Genomic DNA, 19,144 nt, shown 5'->3' with positions numbered 1-19,144 from the left:
ATTGGCAGATAACAGGAAGAGATAGTGAACCACTAGGCCTTGTTTGAGCTCCTGAAACCTCAAAGCCCACCTCCAGTAACACACTTCCTCCAACAAGGCCACATCTCCTAATAGTGCCCCTCCCTACAGGCCTATGGAGGGCATTTTAATTTAAACCACCACAGAGATATTTACACTTTGAGGTAAACTCTTTGATTATAGAATAATTTATTATTTTTACCTTTTAAAATCATAATGCATAGTCATGTTTCCATTGTGATAATTTCATAGATGCTTCATTCTCATTGGTCGGTCTCCCTATCTCTCCTTCTCCACATGACCCAGGCCTTTCTGATACTCTTCTTTCCCACCCCTCTGCTTTCATGCAATACACTTTGCTGTTTTCTTAATCATTCTGTTAAGATTTCTTTTCCCCTTTCATAGTCCCCTTTATAGCTTCATGATCAACACAAACAAACACAGAAACATACACTGTAGATGTAATTCTAAACAGTCTTATTAAATAAGAAACACAGAGCCAAATAAAAGAGTTAAAAGCCCAAGAGGTCAATAGTGGGTAGATTATTGAATCTACTTTCTATTCTATCAACACACACACACACACATACACATACATGAGAGAGAGAGAGAGACAGAGAGACAGAGACAGAGACAGAGAGAGAGAGAGAGAGAGAGAGAGAGAGAGAGAGAAAGGAAGAGAGAGACAAAGACAGAGATAGAACTAAGAGAGCTAAGATTCCCATGTATTTTCTGGCTTATTTAATGTAACAGTAATTATCATATGCATTTTTTTATTAAGAGATTTTCTTTTGTTTTTTCAGACAGGGTTTCTCTGTGTAGCTTTGGAGCCTGTCCTGGAACTTGCTCTGTAGCCCAGGCTGACCTCAAACTCATGGAGATCCTCCTGCCTCTGCCTGCGGAGTGTTGGGATTAAAGGCGTGCACTACCACCGCCCAGCTCTTTTATTGGTATTATTATTAAATTTTATAATTTAATTTAATTTTACATATCCACCACAGATTTTCCTATCCTCCCTCATCCCATACCCCCTAGCTCTCCCCCCACCCTAGGCCCCCCATTCCCATTTCCTCCAGGGCAAGCACTCCCCTGGGGATTCAGCTCAGCCTGGTAGATTCAGTTGAGGCAGGTCCAGTCCCCTCCTCCCTTCACCCAGGCTGAGCAAAATGTCCCAACATACGCCTCAGGCTCCAAAAAGCCAGCTCATGCACTAAGGACAGGTCCTGGTCCTACTGCCTGGGGGCCTCCCAAATAGTTCAAGCTAATCAACTGTCTCACTTATCCAGAGGGCCTGATCCAGTTGGGGACTCCTCATCTATTTGTTCATAGTTCATGTGTTTCCACTAGTTTGGCTATTTGTCCCTGTGCTTTTTCCAATCATGGTCTCAACATCTCTCACTCATACAATCCCTCTTCTTTCTCGTCGATTGGATTCCTGAAGTTCCACCTGGGGCCTGGCTGCATCTGCTTCCATCAGTCATTGGATGAGAGTTCTACCATGACAGAGAGGGTGTTTGGCCATCTGAACAACAGAGTAGGTCAATTTGGGCTTTCTCTTGAACATTGCCAGTAGTCTATTGTGGAGGTATATTTGTGGATTTCTGGGAACCTCTCTAGCACTTTGCTTCTTCCTATTCCCATGTGGTCTTCATTTATCATGGTGTTTCTCACCTTGTTCTCCCTTTCTGTTCTTGATCCAGCTGGGATCTCCCATGTCTCTAAGCTCTCTTCTCCCCCCGCCCTTGCCCTTCATTACTTGCCCTCATGTCCAGTTTGTTCATGTAGATCTCATCCATTTCTCTGTGGTTGGGTGATCCCTGTGTCTTTCTTAGGGTCCTCTTTATAGGTAGCCACCCTGAAGCTGTGGGTTGCAGTGTAGTTGTCCTTTGCTTTATGTCTAGTATCCACTTATGAGTGAGTACATACCATGTTTGTCTTTCTGAGTCTGGGTTAACTCACTCAGGATGATATTTTCCATCCATTTGCCCATGAACCTCATGCTCTCAATGTTTTTCTCTGCCGAGTAGTACTCCATTATATATATGTACCACATTTTCTTTATCCACTCTTCAGTTCAGGGACATCTAGGTTGTTTCCAGTTTCTTGCTTTTATGAATAATTCTGCTATCGACATAGTTGAGCATGTGTCCTTGTGGTATGATTGATCATTTCTTGGGTATATGCCCAAGGGTGATATAGCTAGGTCTTTGGGTAGATTGATTCCCAATTTTCTGAGAAATCACCATACTGATTTCCAAAGTGGCTGTACAAGTTTGCATTCCCACCAATAGTGTAGGAGTGTTACCCTTGCTCCATATCCTCTCCAACATAAGCTATCTTCAGTGTTTTTGATCTTAGCCATTTTGACCGATATAAAATAGTATCTCAGTGTTGTTTTGATTTGCATTTCCCTGATGATTAAGGATGTTAAGCAAGATATTCCTTAAATGTCTTTCAGGCATTTGAGATTCTTCTGTTGACAATTCTCTGTTTATCTCTGTAACCCATTTTTCAATTGGATTGCTAGGTATTTTGATGTCTAGTGTCTTGTGTTCTTTATATATTCTAGAGATTGGCCCTCTGTCAGATGTGAGGTTGGTGAAGATCTTTTCCCATTCTGCAGGCTGTCATTTGTCTTATTGACCATGTCCTACAAAAGCTTCTCAGTTTCAAGAGGTCCATGTATTAATTGTTTGTCTCAGTGTCTGTGCTACTGGTGTTTATGTTTAGGAAGAAATCTCTGGTGCCAATGCCTTCAAGACTAATTCCTACTTTCTCTTCTATCAGGTTCAGGGTAACTGGATTTATGTTGAGGTCTTTGATTCACTTGGACTTAAGTTTTGTGCATGGTGACAGATATGGATGTATTTGCATTTTTTCTGCATAACTGGATGTCAATCCAGTTATGCCAGCACCATTTGTTGAAGATGTTCTCTCTCTCTCTCTCTTTTTTTTCCATTTTACAGTTTGGCTTCTTTGTCAAAAATTAGGTGTTCCTAGGTGCTGATTAACGTCAGGGTCTTCAATTCAATTCCATTGGTCAGTTTTTATGCCAGTACCAAGCTGTTTTTATTACTGTAGTTCTATAGTAGAGTTTGAAGTCAAGGATTGTGATGCTTCCAGAGGTTGCTTTGTTGTACAAGAGTCCTTTAGCTATGTGGTATTTTTTCTTTCTTTTTTTCTCTTTTGTTTTGTTTTTCCATATGAAGTTGAGTATTGTTCTTTCCAGGTCTGTGAAGTTTTTTTGTTTTTTGGGTTTTTTTTTTTGGCATTTTGATGGGGATTGCATTGAATCTGTAGATTGCTTTGATAAAATTGCCATTTTTACTATGTTAATCCTACCTATCCATGAACATGGGAGATGTTTCCATTTTCTGATATCTTTTTCAAATTCTTTCTTCAGAGACATAAAGTTCTTGTCATACAGGTCCTTCACTTGCTTAGTTAGAGTTACCCTAAGGTAATTTCTATTATTTGTAGCTATTGTAAAGGGTGATGTTTCCCTGATTTCTTTCTCAGCCCATTTGTGATTTGTATATAGGAGGGCTACTGGTTTTTTTGTTTTGTTTTGGTTTGGTTTGGTTTGGTGTTTTTAGTTAATCTTGTATCCTGCAACATTACTGAAGGAGTTTATCAGCTGTAGGAGTTCCCTGGTAGAATTTTTGTGGTCACTATGTACACTATCATATCATCTGCAAATAGTGAAAGTTTGACATCTTCCTTTCCAATTTCTATACCTTTGATCTCCTTCTGTTGTCTTATTGCTCTATCTAGAACTTCAAGTACTATATTGAATAAATATGGGGAGAGTGGGTAGCCTTGTCTTGTTCCTGATTATAGTGGAATCACTTTGAGTTTCTTTCCATGTACTTTGATGTTGTTTGTCAGCTTGCTGTAAATCACCTTTAATATTTTTAGGCATGTTCTTTTTTATTCCTGCTCTCTCTAGGACCTTTTTCCTGAAGGGGTGTTGGATTTTGTCAAAACCAATTATTGAGATGATCATGTGTTTTTTTGTTTTTGTTTTTTCCTTTCAGTTTGTTTATATGATGTATTACATTGACAGATGTTCATATGTTGAACCATCCTTGCATCCCTGGGATGAAGCCTCCTTGATCATGGTGGATAATTTTTTGATATGTTCTTGGATTCTGTTTGCCAATATTTTATTAAGTATTTTTCCATTAATGTTCATGATGGAGATTGGTCTGTAATTCTCTTTCTTTGTTGCATCTTAGTATGGTTTGGGTATCAGCCTCATGAGTAGAGTTTGGTAATGTTCCCTCTGTTTCTATTGTGAGGAACAATTTGAGGAGTATTGGATTTAGCTCTTCTTTAGAAATATGGTAGAATTCTGTGCTGAAGCCATCTTGTCCTGGACTTTTTGCTGTTGTTGTTGTAGTTGTGAGACTTTTAATGACTGTTTCTATGTCCTCAGGGGTTATTGGTCTATTTAAATAGTTATCTGGTCTTGATTTAACTTTGGTATATGGTGCCTATCCAGAAAAATCATCCATTTCTTTCAGATTTTCTGGTTTTGTGGAGTACAGGTTTTTAAAGTATGACCTGATGCTTCTCTGGATTTCCTCATTGTCAGTTGTTACGTCTCCCTTTTTATTTCTGATATTGTTAATTTGGATGTTTTCTCTCTGCCTTTTGGTTAATTTGGGTAAGGGCTTGTCTGTTTTGTTGATTTTCTCAAAGAACCAACTCTTTGTTTTATTGATTCTTTGTATTTTTCTCTTTGTTTCTATTTTATTGATTTCAGCCCTCAATTTGATTATTTCCTGGCATCAATTCTTCCTGTGTGGGTTTGCTTCTTTTTGTTCTAGAGCTTTCGGGTGTGCTATTAAGTCATCAGTGTGAGATTTCTCCATCTTCTTTATGTGGGCATTTAGTGCTATGAATTTTCCTCTTAGCACAGCTTTCATAGTGTCCCATAAGCTTAAGTATGTTGTACTTTCATTTTCATGGAATTCTAAGAAATTTTTAATTTCATTTTTTTATTTCTTCCTTGACCCATTAGTGAGTCATTTTGTCATTGTATAGTTTCCATGAGACTGTAGGCTTCTTGTAATTTTTGTTGTTGTTGAAATCTTACTTTAAGCTATGGTGGTCTGATAAAATACAGGAGGTATACCTTTGGTTGTTGTTGTTGTTATCTGTTGAGATTTGCTTTGTGACCAAGCATGTGATCAATTTTAGAGAAGGTTCCGTGGGGTGCTGAGAAGAAGGTATATTCTTTTGTGTTAGGGTGGAATGTTCTGTAGATATCTATTAAGTCTATTTGAGTCATAACTTCTGTTAGGTCCCTTATTTCTTTGTTAAATTTAATCTGGCAATTCTATCCAGTGGTGAGAGTGGAGTGTTGAAATCTCCCACTACAAGTGTGTGTGGTTTGATATGTAATTTAAGCTTTAGTAATGTTTCTTTTATACAAATGTGGGTGCACTTGTATTTGGGGCATGAATGTTCAGAACTGAGTATTCATCCTGGTGTATTTTTCCTGTGTATGCAATGTGCTTCCCAATCTCTTTCAATTTATTTTAGTTTGAAGCCTGTTTTATTAGATATTAGGATAGTTACACCACCTTGTTTCTCAAGTCCATTTGACTGGAAAGTCTTTTCCCAGCCTTTTACTCTGAGGTAGTGTCTATCTTTGAAGTTGAAGTGTGTTTCTTGTATGCAGCAGAAGAATGGATCCTGTTTTTACGCATCCATTCTGTCAGCCTGTGTCTTTTTATAAGCAAATTTAGACCATTGATATTAATGGACATTAATGACCAGTGGCTGTTACTTCTTGTTATTTGTTGTTGTTGGTAGTGTTGTGTGTTTCTCTTCTTGGGTATCTGTTGGTGTGGGATTATCTATTTCCTGTATTTTCATGGTTGCATCTAACTTCCTTAGATTGGATTTTTTCCTTCTAGTGCTTATTTTAGGGCTAGATTTGTGGATATGTATTATTTAAATCTGGTTTTATTATGGAATATTTTGTTTATTCCATCTATGGTGATTGAGAGTTTTGTTGGATATAATAGTCTGGGTTGGCATCCATGGTCTCTTAGTATCTGCATAATATCTGTCCAAGACCTTCTGGGTTTCAGAGTTTCCATTGAGAATCAGGTGTTATTCTGATTGGTCTGCCTTTATATGTTACTTGGACTTTTTTCCTTTGCAGCTCTTTAAACCATATTTAATGATTTGATTATTATGTGGCAAGAGGTCTTTTTTTTTTTTTTTTTTTTTTGATTCAATCTGTTTGGTGTTCTGTAAGCTTCTTGTACCTTCATAGGCATTTCTTTCTTTAAGTTGGGAAAGTTTTCTTCTATGATTTTGTTGAATATATTTTCTGTGCCTTTGAGTTGGTATTCTCCTTCTTTTGTTCTTATTATTCTTAGGTTTGGTCTTCTCATGGTGTTCCAAATTTCCTAGATGTTTTGTCTTATGGCTTTTTGGCTTTAGTGTTTTCTTTGACTGATAAATCTATTTCTTCTATGGTATCTTCAATGCCAGAGATCCTCTCTTCCATCTCTTGCATTCTGTTTGTTATGCTTGCATCTGTGTTTCCTATTTATTTCAGTTTTCAAATCTTGGACTATTTCATTTAATTGCTTTTTTTTGGGGAGGGGGGCTTTCTTTAAGGGATTTATTGATTTCTTCCAACTTTTTGTTTGTATTTTCTTCCAATTCTTTAAGGGTAATTTTCATTTCCTCTTTAATAAAGTCTCTATTATCTTCTTAAGGTCATTTTTAAGGTCTTTTGTTTGTTTGTTTGTTTGTTTCTTCTGTTTTGGGATGTTCCGGTCTTGCTGTTATAGCACCACTATGTTCTAATGGTGCCATATTGGTCTTTATGTTGTTGATTGTATTTTTGCACTGGCATCTACCCACTCTTCCTCTACTCCATGCAAGTGCTGAGTCTGAGAGAGCCTCTTTTGGTCCTGTTGATACTCTCGGTCTAATAGGAGCCCTGGGTCTAATGCAGGCTCTTGGTCCAATCTGTGCTGTTCCCAATTGGTGCAGGGTGTGCTTATGTCTCTGGTTTTCACTTGTGTCCCAGGAGGCTGTTTTCTTGGTGAGGGGGTGCATAAGGGGCAACTGGCTGGTCTCTGTGGCTCCAATTGTTTGAGGGAGGGGTACAGGATGTGCTCTCAGGGCCTAGAAGCTAGGGACCTTGTCTGCCCAGTCCAGAGATGGGCCTTACCTATTCCCAGTTGGTGCAGCTTGGGACAGATGCATATTTTTGCAAGTGATGTGATTCAATTTTTTCTTTAAAGCGTGTGGTATTGTGTTCCCAAAAATATTGTGGAGGCTAATAAACTTATCTGGGGTCAGAGAACAGGACAGCCACAATATTAAACATGAAGATAGGCAGTGGTAGCACACGCCTTTAATCCTAGCATTCTAGAGACTGAAATACCTCTGGATCTCTGAGTTCAAGGCCACATTAGAAACAGCCAGGCAGGTGACAAATGCCTTTAATCCCAGAAATCCAGCCTTTAATCCCAGGAAGTGACAACAGAAAGTAGAAAGATATATAAGGCATGAAGACCAGAAACTAGAAACATTTGGGTGGTTCAGCATTTGGCTGGTTAAGCATTTGTCTGGTTAAGTGTTTAGGCTTCTGAGCAACAGTTCAGCTGAGATCTATTTGGATGAGGACTCAGAAGCTTGCAGTCTGAGGAAACAACATCAGCTGAGGAACTGGCAAGGTAAGGAAACTGTGGCTTGTTCTGTCTCTCTGACCTTCCAGCATTCACCCCAATAACTGGCCTCAGGTTTGATTTTATTAATAAGACCTTCTAACAATTCTGCTACAAAAGCTGAATAAAATTCCATTGTGAATATGTACCACATTTTCTTTATCTATTCTCCTATTGATGGACATCTAGCTTGATTACATTTCCTGGTTATTGTGAATGGAGCAATGGTGAACATGGATGTGCAAGTATCTCTGTAGTGGGACTTAAGAGGTTTTTGGTTATATACTCATGTGGGATAGCTGGGTCATATGGTAGTTCTATATTTATTTATTTGTTTGTTTGTTGAGACAACTCAATGCTGATTTTCATAGCAGCTGTACAAGCTTATATTCCAACTGTTGTATATAAAGGATCCAATTTCTCCACATCATCCCCTACATATGTTATAATTTATTTTATTTTTAAATGAATTGTTTTTGTTGTTTATTTTTAAATCTTAATTAAAATATAGTTATATTCTTTCAAACCTTCCTTTTCTTCCTTGCAGTCTCTCCCATGTCCATCACTTTATTTTTGTTATTATTAAATTGTAAGTGTATTTATTTGTATAAGGAAGGTATGTGAATGTAGTGCCCAAAGAGTCTAGAAGAAGGGTATCAGCATATACAGAACTGGAGTTACCAGCAGCTTTGAGCTGCTTCATGTGAGACATGGAAACCATACTCAGGTCCTCTGCAAAAGCAGTGCATGTTCTTAATTGCTGATCCATCTCTCCAGTCTTATATGTTTTCTTGATGGTAGTCATTCTGACTGAGGTGAGATAGAACCTCACAGAGCTTTAATTTGTAATATTCTGGTGATTAAGGATTTTAAATTTTCAAAATTTGTTATCAATTTGTGTAGTGACATTTCTGTGGAGCTCCTGGCTTGGCTACAGAGAGCAGCACCTAACCCTAATCCTTCCATTGTTTAACCTGCATAATCTGTGACCTATCTGTATATTTTTGATGTTCTTTCCTATTAAACATCAATTTAAACATCCCAATTTAAACATCAATTTATGAGTTGTTTCTGAAATTGTAGGAATATTAATTTGAGGTCTCCATTGTTGTAACAAATCTCTTCCTTATAAATTCATGGCTATATTAGCCATATAAAGCTATCTGTTCTTTAGGCTCTATATATTTAATCCATCCTACATTGTTTTACTTGAGACAAGGTTCAGATGCCTACAAATTGAGTGGAAACTTCTTGTAGAGACCAGTTGAGATCCCAGGATTCTTGTGAAATTATAGAAACATCTAGCACAAGAATCCAATAGTCCTTCTATCTCAATCCTATTTAATTTTTACCTTAATTTAGGCCATTCATCATTGATAACTGTTTGATAAAGCATCTTTTCTCCTGTATTTCCAAAGCCTGTAGTTCTACATATAGGCACCAATTTTCATTTAAGATATCACCAGCTTCTGGGGATTCAGCTCAACCTGGTAGATTCAGTACAGGCAAGTCCAGACCCCTCCTTCCAGGATGAGCAAAGTGTCTCCACATAAGCCCAGGTTCCAAACAGCCAGCTCATGCACTAAGGACAGGTCCCGGTCCCATGGCTGATATGTAAAATTAAAACACAAATATCTGTAAAAAAAAAAAAGAAAGAAAGAAAAGAAAGAAAAGAAAAAAGATATCACTAGCTTCTATTTCCATAGTCCTTTTTACATATGCCATCTATAAAGGCATTAAATATTATCTTTATAGGATTTGAAGAGGTAACTTTAGGTAATACTCTTTTAGAGTATTTTTATAAAATCTTATAAAGAGGATCCTTTCTTATAGATTCCAAGTAACACAGTGCAAATAGCCAATTATTAACCATGTGGACCAAACAATTTACCTGTATTTATTTAAAAAAGAATTTTTGTATCCTCTTTATCAGCAAGAATTCTTTTTTATGGATTTTTATCCTAGAAATCACATACTTAATAAGCTAACAACCCAATCCATTTCAGGTGTTATATTTTTATATAATTAAACCAAGAATGTCTAGAAAGCAACTTAAAGAATAGAGCCACATCCTCAGTAATGATAACAAACAAGAGCATACCCAATATATAGTACAAAATTATGAATCTAATTTTTTTGTTTATCTACCATGAAAATCAAACATTCATCCAAACATTATTAGACAGTCAAAAGAAGAGAATATCCTCTGTATATTGAGTGGTTAATATCTCTGGAAATTTAAACACTATCGACTTAGCATTCCATGTCTTGGCTGTAACCATTCTTTACTAGAAGTTGGACCTTTTAAAACTTCCTCTTTCTCCCATGAAGGGACTGTACTAATAATGAATTATTTCCACCATAAGGGAAAAACAGAAAACATTTCCCACAAAGGGATCTTTAATATTGAGTTATTCCCACTCTGAGGGTACAATTAAGAAAAAAAAAAATAAACCAAAGTTAAACAAACAGACAACAAAATTTTTAGCTCTGGGATTGCTGTCCAGCCAGCAACAGTGAGGACCACCTGTTGATTCTTTGTAATTCAGATACTGCTCCTCTGTACTCACAGGCAGGAAGAGCTCAGAGTTTAGCTATCCTGAAATGTTATATTGGAAAGAGCCTTTTCTTAATCTGTTACTAGCTTTTTTCTTTCCTTTATTTTTCTTTTTACAAATCCTTAAAATCTTTAGGCCTAGTTTCAATATTTTTTTCACTTTTTAACCAGGAAAATCCTTTTTTCTTTATTAAAAAATTTCTCCCTTTTCTATTGCAAAATTTCCTTTCCTTCCGCCTTTTCTATTGGGAAGATTCCCTTTTTTATTTTCTTTCTTTCTCTCTTGTCTATTGGGAAAGGTCTTTTTCCTTGATTTATTTCCTGTCTCAGGGGCCATTTTTTCTATTTTTAAAAACTGTACAGTTACCAATTTTTATTTTGACAAGCATTTTAGCAACTGTATATTTTGTTGCTCTTGAGATGGGGAATTTAAATTCCCCATGACCTTGCCAGTCCTGGAGTCCTCTTACCCTGAGAGCGCTCCCTCCAGTTCCTAAGATGACTGGATCCTCTGTCCTTCTGTGGATCCTTTTCCTTCTTCAAGCCACGCGTTGGGCGCGTGTGGGTTCACACGGATCTGTGGAATGAAGACACAGAGGCATCTTAAGAATAAATTTAGCCTATCATGGCTGCAGGGGGGTCCAGCCTCGAAGGACTGAAGCACTCTTCCCTTTACCTAGGGCATATTTATTTACATTTTTTTTTATTTTATTTTTTTTACAGTTTTGATAGTTAATTTCCGTACCTTTAAAGCAAACCAAAAGGAGCTCCGAGAGACCAAATGCCAGGAGCAAATTATTTGAATTATCAGATACCTCGGTTTCCGGGTTTCCTGGACCAAGTTTTGCATAGGCTTTTGATCCTTGGGGGATTCTCTGATCCTTGACTCTGAAACAAGCTTCACATAGAGAGAAACAAAAGGTGTGGTTAAACAAAGGAAGGATTAGGGCTAGGTGCTGCTCTCTGTAGCCAAGCCAGGAGCTCCGCAGGAATGCCATTACAAATTTGTGTCACTTCTTTTGATAACTGTCTACTTACTGGAAGAATGGATGTTGGCATTTAGTTTTATTATTATTTACATATTCTAAATAGTAACCCTTGTCTGATGGAGTCCTTTCATTCTATAGTCCTTCTCATTCTGTAAGCTGTCTCTTCACTCCCGTGGTTGTTTCTCTGCTGGACAGAGCTTGTTAATATGATACAATCCTACTTATTAATTCTTAGGGTTATCTCTGCTATTAGATCATTTTTCAGAAACTTTTTGTGTATACCTGTATCCTGAATGTTTTTCACTCAGCACTTTCAACATCTAAGTCTTACATTAAAATATTTGTTGCATTTTGAAAATTTTTTTTTTGTACAGAGTGAGAGAGATGCTTCTAACCTCATTCTTCTTCATAAATTTTTCCCACTACCATTTACTGAACCCCCACCAGTGTATATTTCTGATACCCTTGAAACTTTTAGGTGGCTGCAGATGGGTGGGTTTATTTCTGGATCCTTCCTATTTCATTGATTTTCAAGTCTGTTTTTGTGTCAGCATTTTGATGTATTGGATGTCATAGCTCTAGTATTGCTAGGGTTGCATTGCTATTTGGGGATTTTGTGTTTCCACTTGTATTTTAGGATTTTCTCTTATATGAAGAATTTTATTAGAATTCTACACTGGATTGCATTAATCAGCAGACACTTTCAGCAAAATAGCCTTTTCACAATATTAATTCTGTCAACCCACAAACATGGAAGAATATTTCATATCCTAGTGTCATCAGTTTTCTTAAGTAATTTTTCATTGTAGAAGCCCTTAACCAGTTTAATGAGGTTTAATCCTAAATAATTTATTCTTTTGCAGACATTATGAATGTGATTTTTTTTCTGATTTATTTCTTGGCAAGGTCATTGTTGGTTGATAGAAAAGCTATTGATCTTTGCTTAAGCACAAATAAAATTCTTCCTATATAAGTTTCCTTGGTTATGGTGTTTTTTTCACACTAACAGTAAATAATGAAGAGTGAGCTAAGTCTGAATGTGAAGGAAAGTATATGGGTTAGAGATAAAAGAAGTAATAGAGACTATTACAGAGTATATGCACATAAAGGAAGGGTATATTCATGAAGGGATGGAGTTGAAAGTGCAACTGCCTGAAGGTGGGAGAGATGGCTCAGTATTTAAGACTACTGGCTGCTCCTGCAGAGGACTTGGGTTCCGGGGACCTGGGTTCAATCCCACCACCTACATGGCTCATAACTACCTGTAACTCCAGGCCCAGGAGATTGGGTGCCCTCTTATGGCCCCCCTGTGAGCCAGACATGCACATGGTGTACAGAATTACATGCAGATCAAATACTCACACACATTAAATGAATAAGCAAATAAAAAAATTTAAAGAAGTACAGCTGCCTGATTTTCCAGATTCTGCAGCTGGAGAGTTTAAGGAATGAGTGATAGTTTTCTGGGAGGCCATAGAAGACCATAGAGCAGGTACTTTGGAGAGATCTTAACAGAGAGGCTGACCCTCTACATTATGATATAGGCTAGCCAGTAGTTCTCAGGCCATGGGTCATGACCCTTTGGGGATTGAATGACTGACCCATTCACAGGGACAAACAGAAAACACAGATATTTACATTCTTATCCATAACAGTAGCAAATTTACAGTTATGAAGTAGTGAAAATAATTTTATGACTAGGGTTCACCACAACATGAGGAACTGAATTAAAGGGTCACAGCATTAGGAAGGTTGAGAACCATTAGACTACATTATGTGATGATGGAGGTACTAGATTTAAAGGATGGGACTTGTATCTTTGGGTCTGAGAGAAAACTGTTACCTTTTAGTCAGTGACCTAGTCCATTCATCTATCCTAAATTCTCCCTCTTCTTTGGTGGCAGAATGGGGCTTATATCTTAAAAAGCACTATCTTGTGAATATTGAAGAAATTGGTGTTTACTTAACTAGAAGTCATATGTTGTTGAGCAATACAATATTGTTAGTTGTTAGAATTTGAATGCTTTCAGTTGGTGCTGTGAGTACCATTAAACCACACCCACCTATGCTCTGACTTTTAAGAATGTTTTTAGGCAGAGCATGAGTTCACCATTATCCATGGCTCTACCATTTTATTTTCCTAATATGGTCACTTTCACCAATTTTCATTTCATTACTAACATGTAGGGAAATTTTATGTCACAGTTTCCAAAAGCAACAGCAAGAATAAAATGTCCATTTATATACATCACATTAGACAGTATATGGAACTGTTAATATTTCTAGCTATGCAATAAGAAGTTAGGGAAATGAGTTCAGAAATAGCATAGGAAATGGTATAACTAATTACATATAGTATACATATGTAATATATATTACAGTATATACAACTTATGTATAATATATGCACATATGTAACTACATATAACTCCATGCCTTAGCTGGAAACCACTGAAACCATGTTTTTGGTACTTATAGATAGGTCAGTTGTGCCCAAAACATCTGCTGGCAGTCCTATCCACAGGCTAAATCAGTAATAATTAAATATTAATTAATATATTTAAATCACTAATAATTAAAGTCACTAATAATAATTTCGAACAGAATTTACAGATGGTATCTACCTAATGCCTTTATCAATTACATGCTGATTCCAGTGTGGGATACCTAGCCATCTGTGCCATGACAGACTGCAAAAAACTGGGAAGAAATGCCTGATTTAGAGTTAGATACAACTTACTGCTTGTGACTGTGAACTTCCATCTTTTCTAGGCAATAGCTGTTCAATCCTTTTAACTTGTTAATTAGGCACTGTGACTAACTGTACATTTCCATGCATAGTGGAGATCATGTACCACACATGTGATAAACTTACAAAGTCTTTAAAATATTAATATGTGGGGTGGGCACATGTGGAGGTCAGAGGCAATTTGTGGCATTGGTTTACTCTTTCTACCTTGACTTGGCACCAGAGATTGAACTCATGTCTCTAGATTTACAGAACAAACATATTTACTAGCCCATATTACATACTTTCACCATACAGAGACACAAAGAAACATACACACACAGAGGCAGACACACACACACACAAAGAGAGAGAGAGAGAGAGAGAGAGAGAGAGAGAGAGAGAGAGAGAGAAACAAGAGAGAGAGAAAGTTTTGAAACCCATAATTTAAAGAGACATCATTATATTAGTCATCCCACTTAAGTGTGTATACACTACCCAGAATATATGTACAATGGGGTTTTAGAACTCAAATCTCCAGCAAGGATGGCAGACTTAGCTGACACTGAGACTCTGGTTGCAGTTAAGAACTCATCTTAGGAAGGACAATATTTGAGTAGAATATTGATGTTTGAGCTTGGATTTTTTTAAGGCTAAAGGAGAAGGGAAGAAAGGGGAATGGGAAGGAGGGAGAGACAGAGAGAGACAAAGAGACAGAGAGAGCATTATACTACTGGTCTTTCTCCTTTCCCTTTAATTCCACCCAGAATCCAGTCTATGGACTTGTGCCACCAGATTCAGAGCAGGCCTTACCTCTTAGTCCTCTCCAGAAGCTCACTCATGGACACACTAGGAGTGGGCTCTATTAACTTCCTAGGGGTTTCTTAGTTGATTCAAATTAATAATCCAGATATAACATCACAATATGGAAGTCAGGGTTTTGATGAGGATTCTGGCAATGACATTGTCAATGAGAATCTCTGCCTGTTTCTGTAAGTGCTAGAGTGCATAGTCACTCAGGAACAAGTCATTATGAGATATTCCCTGACACAGCCCTTACAATATCCCATAATGGCCTGTTATGGATGCAAGTAGTTCAGGCTCAGAGAACAAAAGGAATGCTTTCTAGAAAGAAGAGATGGGTCACAGTGCTGGATTCAAGCCTCTGATGTAAATTTACTTACAGATGCCATCCTTGGTAGTTGAGGTAGGAGGGGTCTACCTGGAGGAAATAATACATCAGAGTCATGCAAAGAAAATTTTCTCCTGTTTTGAGGGCTTGGAGACTGACTTCCTTTGGGTTTTTTCTAAGCAGTGGTGGGGTTGGGACATACCTGTAGGATAATAGCGACAGGATGGTCACTGTCTGTCCACTGCCTACAAGGATAGACTTTTCTAGCACATTCAGAGTGTTTGTACGTGTAGTTCCACAGAAGATTCTCAGACACAGAGAGGTAGAGAAGGTCAAGATGACTAGTTAGATCTGAGGGGCACTAAAGAACAAGGGAGGGGCTGCTGGATGTACATGAGAAGCAAAGGGAGAAAAGTGAAACTCAGCAATAAACTCACATAAAACTGAAAATCACCTCTGCAATTGTTGAAAATATATGGGTTAGAAGATACAATTTAGATACAGGTGGAGAGAAAAATGTATGGAGCTGGAATTCAAATTCAGAGTCTCATGCATACAGAGCAAGTACTCTAACACTGAGATGAATCAAAGATTCTTTTGCTGGGGAGTTCTCGTACTTTATTGGTAGTATGTTAACAATATTTCCCAGCTCACAAATTCACACACTAATTCTGAAAAATTGTCCTGTGTAGACCCCCATAGATGCCATAGATAAGAATTATGGATTAATTTAAGTGTAAGAGCTAATTAGTAATAAGCCTGAGCTAATAGCTGAGCAGTTATAATTAAAATAAGCCTCTGTGTGTTTACTTGGGTCTGAGTGGCTATGGGACCAGGCAGGACAGAGGAAAACTTCTGACTACATTTGGTGCTTACCTTTGAGCATTGAGCCATATACACCTAAGAAAACTTTAAGATTCTGAATGCACAGAAATGGAGCCACACTTTCTTAGTCTCACATTCTCATGCCAGCAGCAGCACAGATTCATCTCCCAACAACTGTCTGCAAGATGGAGCTGGCTGCCAGCTGCCATGAGCTAAGTGGCATGGCTGCAGATTCCCACTGCAGTACACAGAGGTGTCTCCAAGCCACACAGTGAAGTGTGTGGTGGATTTACCCTTTGCTAATACAGACAAAATAAAAGAGGTTTTTGGGCTACATGCTGCTGGATGGAAGCATAGACTCACTGCTTCACTAGGTCAGCCATAAACACAGCTCTCCAAGAGCTGGTGGTAAATGTAGCTCTGCCATGTTGGAAAGCTGATGTGGGTGGAGCCAGCAACCAGAGCTGCCATTTCAGTTCAGTTATGCTGCAGTTTAAAGCAATAGATTCACAATAAGACAGATTCAGGTGGAATAAGACTTTAAACAGTTTACAATATATGTAAAAATGTACATAGGCTTGAAAGAAAGAAGAAAGGGATGGTAGACAGTTAAATAAAGAAATGGATATTTTTAAAAACTAACTTCTTTAAAGAGACAGTAAAAGTAATATAAAAATAATCCACATAAAGATGGAAATCACACAGAGTGTCTAGATTATATTGTTTTTGGCATTTTTAACTGCAAAGAGACATTTGATTGTAAAAGCTACAGGGTTAAATCAATATGTATATTTAAAGGTATTTGGACTCCAAAGTTTATGTCTAAGGATATGTTGCTTTGGAAAAGAGGTTATGCTTCTGTTTCCAAAGAAGATGAGAACCTATGGATTACTTCCAGGCTAATATGGTTTGACCAGCCAAAACCCCCTGAAAGACCCTCCAATGACACAATGGCCCAGATCCTCCAACATTCAAAATCAACTTCAAGGCAACTGGCTCAGAGAATACAGCCTCACAGACTACTCCAGTCAGGACTTGACCATAATCCTAAAAGTTTCTTTGTGTCCCCATAAAATTACCTACACCCTCCATCAGATAGCCTAGAAAACTATGCCTACATTCCCCCAAAATAGATTATGGATGTTTGTCTTTGTTTAGGTTTTTGGTTACAAATTTTTATTGGTCATAGTCAATCTCTTTCTTAAAGAAGATAAGGGGATATAATATAAAAAATAAGATAACTTTTATAGTGCTATAGATTTTAGTTTATTGATAAAAAATTAAAGTTCATTTTTTATATTGTATGTGTATTTCTATGCTTGTTTAAAGTATTTTGTGCAACTCCCTTGAAATTGTAGCATATAGTTGAAAAATACAAATTAATAATTAGTTATCTACAAAAATCAAACTTATAGTCATGTTGGTTAAGTTTTCTAGGTATACATAGATATATTTAAATTAGGTAAGTAATATTCAAACACTTCAATATCCCATAGAATACGACATTTAAAATGTCTTAAGAACTTAGACTTTTCTGGACAATGAGACACAACTGTTCCTGGCAGCACCAATTACTACAAAGAGAATGATGAGCATTGAATAAACTCATTATGGAGTTTGCTTTCTTTATGGTAAAAGTTAGCCACTGTGCAAAAAAGTGCCCTTGCATTGACTGATTGAGAGTATGTTGTATAAACTGGAAATGCACCATAGGAAGGTGACCACCAAACTTTACAAGTTGAGATGTCCTTCAGGTTCCTGCCTCACAGAAGGAACTGCCAGACATTCTACAGGACACAGAGAGACTGTGTGACTCTAGTCACTGAGTGACTCTAGACCTATAGGCTGAAGAGAGATGCACCAATGTTAAAGAGAAACTTTGGATGACTGTCCAGGCAGGCAGCTGTCTCTCTCATTTCCAGAGTTTTGCAAGTTGCTTACAATGCATTTCCTGTTTACTTAGGTAATATTATATCCTTCTGAGGTCTTTGATGTAGTTGAAGACTAGATAGTTATAATTTTTCTTGGTTACGATAAATAATAAATTAGATATGAAACTTTAGCCTCACCAATATAGGATAGATAGAATATTTTCTTTAATTTTGCCAAATACAAATAGACTAGATATGGTAACTGTAATTCTTGATTGATAACTATTCTTGCGGCGAGCTCCTCGACCAGTGAGGAAGAATGACCACCACTGAGGATTCTTCTCAGATCACACTTTATTGGAGTACCTCTTGATTAAGGGAGAGCGGGAGGTGAGGGGCCCCGAGAACAAAAGAGCAGCTGTTTATATGGAAAACCAAGGGAACGGGTTACTCTGTGATTGGATTCCACCAGAATTCAAGCACAGGGAGCCAAGGGATAGGCTTGGGGACACAAGGTCATGATATCAACACTCATGCAGGTGCAGTGTAAATCAGCCACAGAGCTCTGTAATTGCCTTATATGGAGTTATTTATGAACTGGCGATTCAAGGCCAGCGCCATCTCGGAATGGCGGTTGGCGGCTCCTAACATATTCTATTATATGTAATTTTACTATGTTAAAGTTAAAACTTTTCTTTTTGATTAGACAGAAAAGGGAAAGTGCTGTGGAATGTCATTCTATATGCTGTGAATGTGTGTTGCTCTGATTGGTTGATAAATAAAATGCTGACTGACCAGTAGCCAGGCAGGAAATATAGGTGGGATTAGCAGACAAAGAGAATTCTGGGAAAAGGAAGGCTGAGTTGGGAGTCACCAACCAGACACAGAGGAAGCAAGATGACAAGGCAGAACTGAGGAAAGGTACCAAGCCATGTGGCTAAACATAGATAAGAATTATGGATTAATTTAAGTGTAAGAGCTAATAGCTGAGCAGTTATAATTAAAATAAGCCTCTGTGTGTTTACTTGGGTCTGAGTAGCCACGAGACCAAGCAGGACAGAGGAAAACTTCTGACTCAGATGCTTTGACCATTTCTTTTTTTAAAAAACAAAATTAAAAAAATATTCTTTGTGTAATTCATACCTGCAGACAGTGTACTTTATTCATATTATTCCTTTCACTTTCCAAATCCTCTGAGGTCCCTTTTTTCCATCCCTTTCCCAAATTCATGTCTTCTTTTGTTTTGTGTTGTTATCTTTTTCTCTGAGTCTGATTCATGCTACTTATAGGTATGAGTGTGGGGCCATCTACTAGAACATGG

Source organism: Onychomys torridus, chromosome 1 (assembly GCF_903995425.1).
Source record: "Onychomys torridus chromosome 1, mOncTor1.1, whole genome shotgun sequence".
NCBI lineage: Eukaryota > Metazoa > Chordata > Mammalia > Rodentia > Cricetidae > Onychomys > Onychomys torridus.
This window is presented reverse-complemented; position numbering follows the sequence as displayed.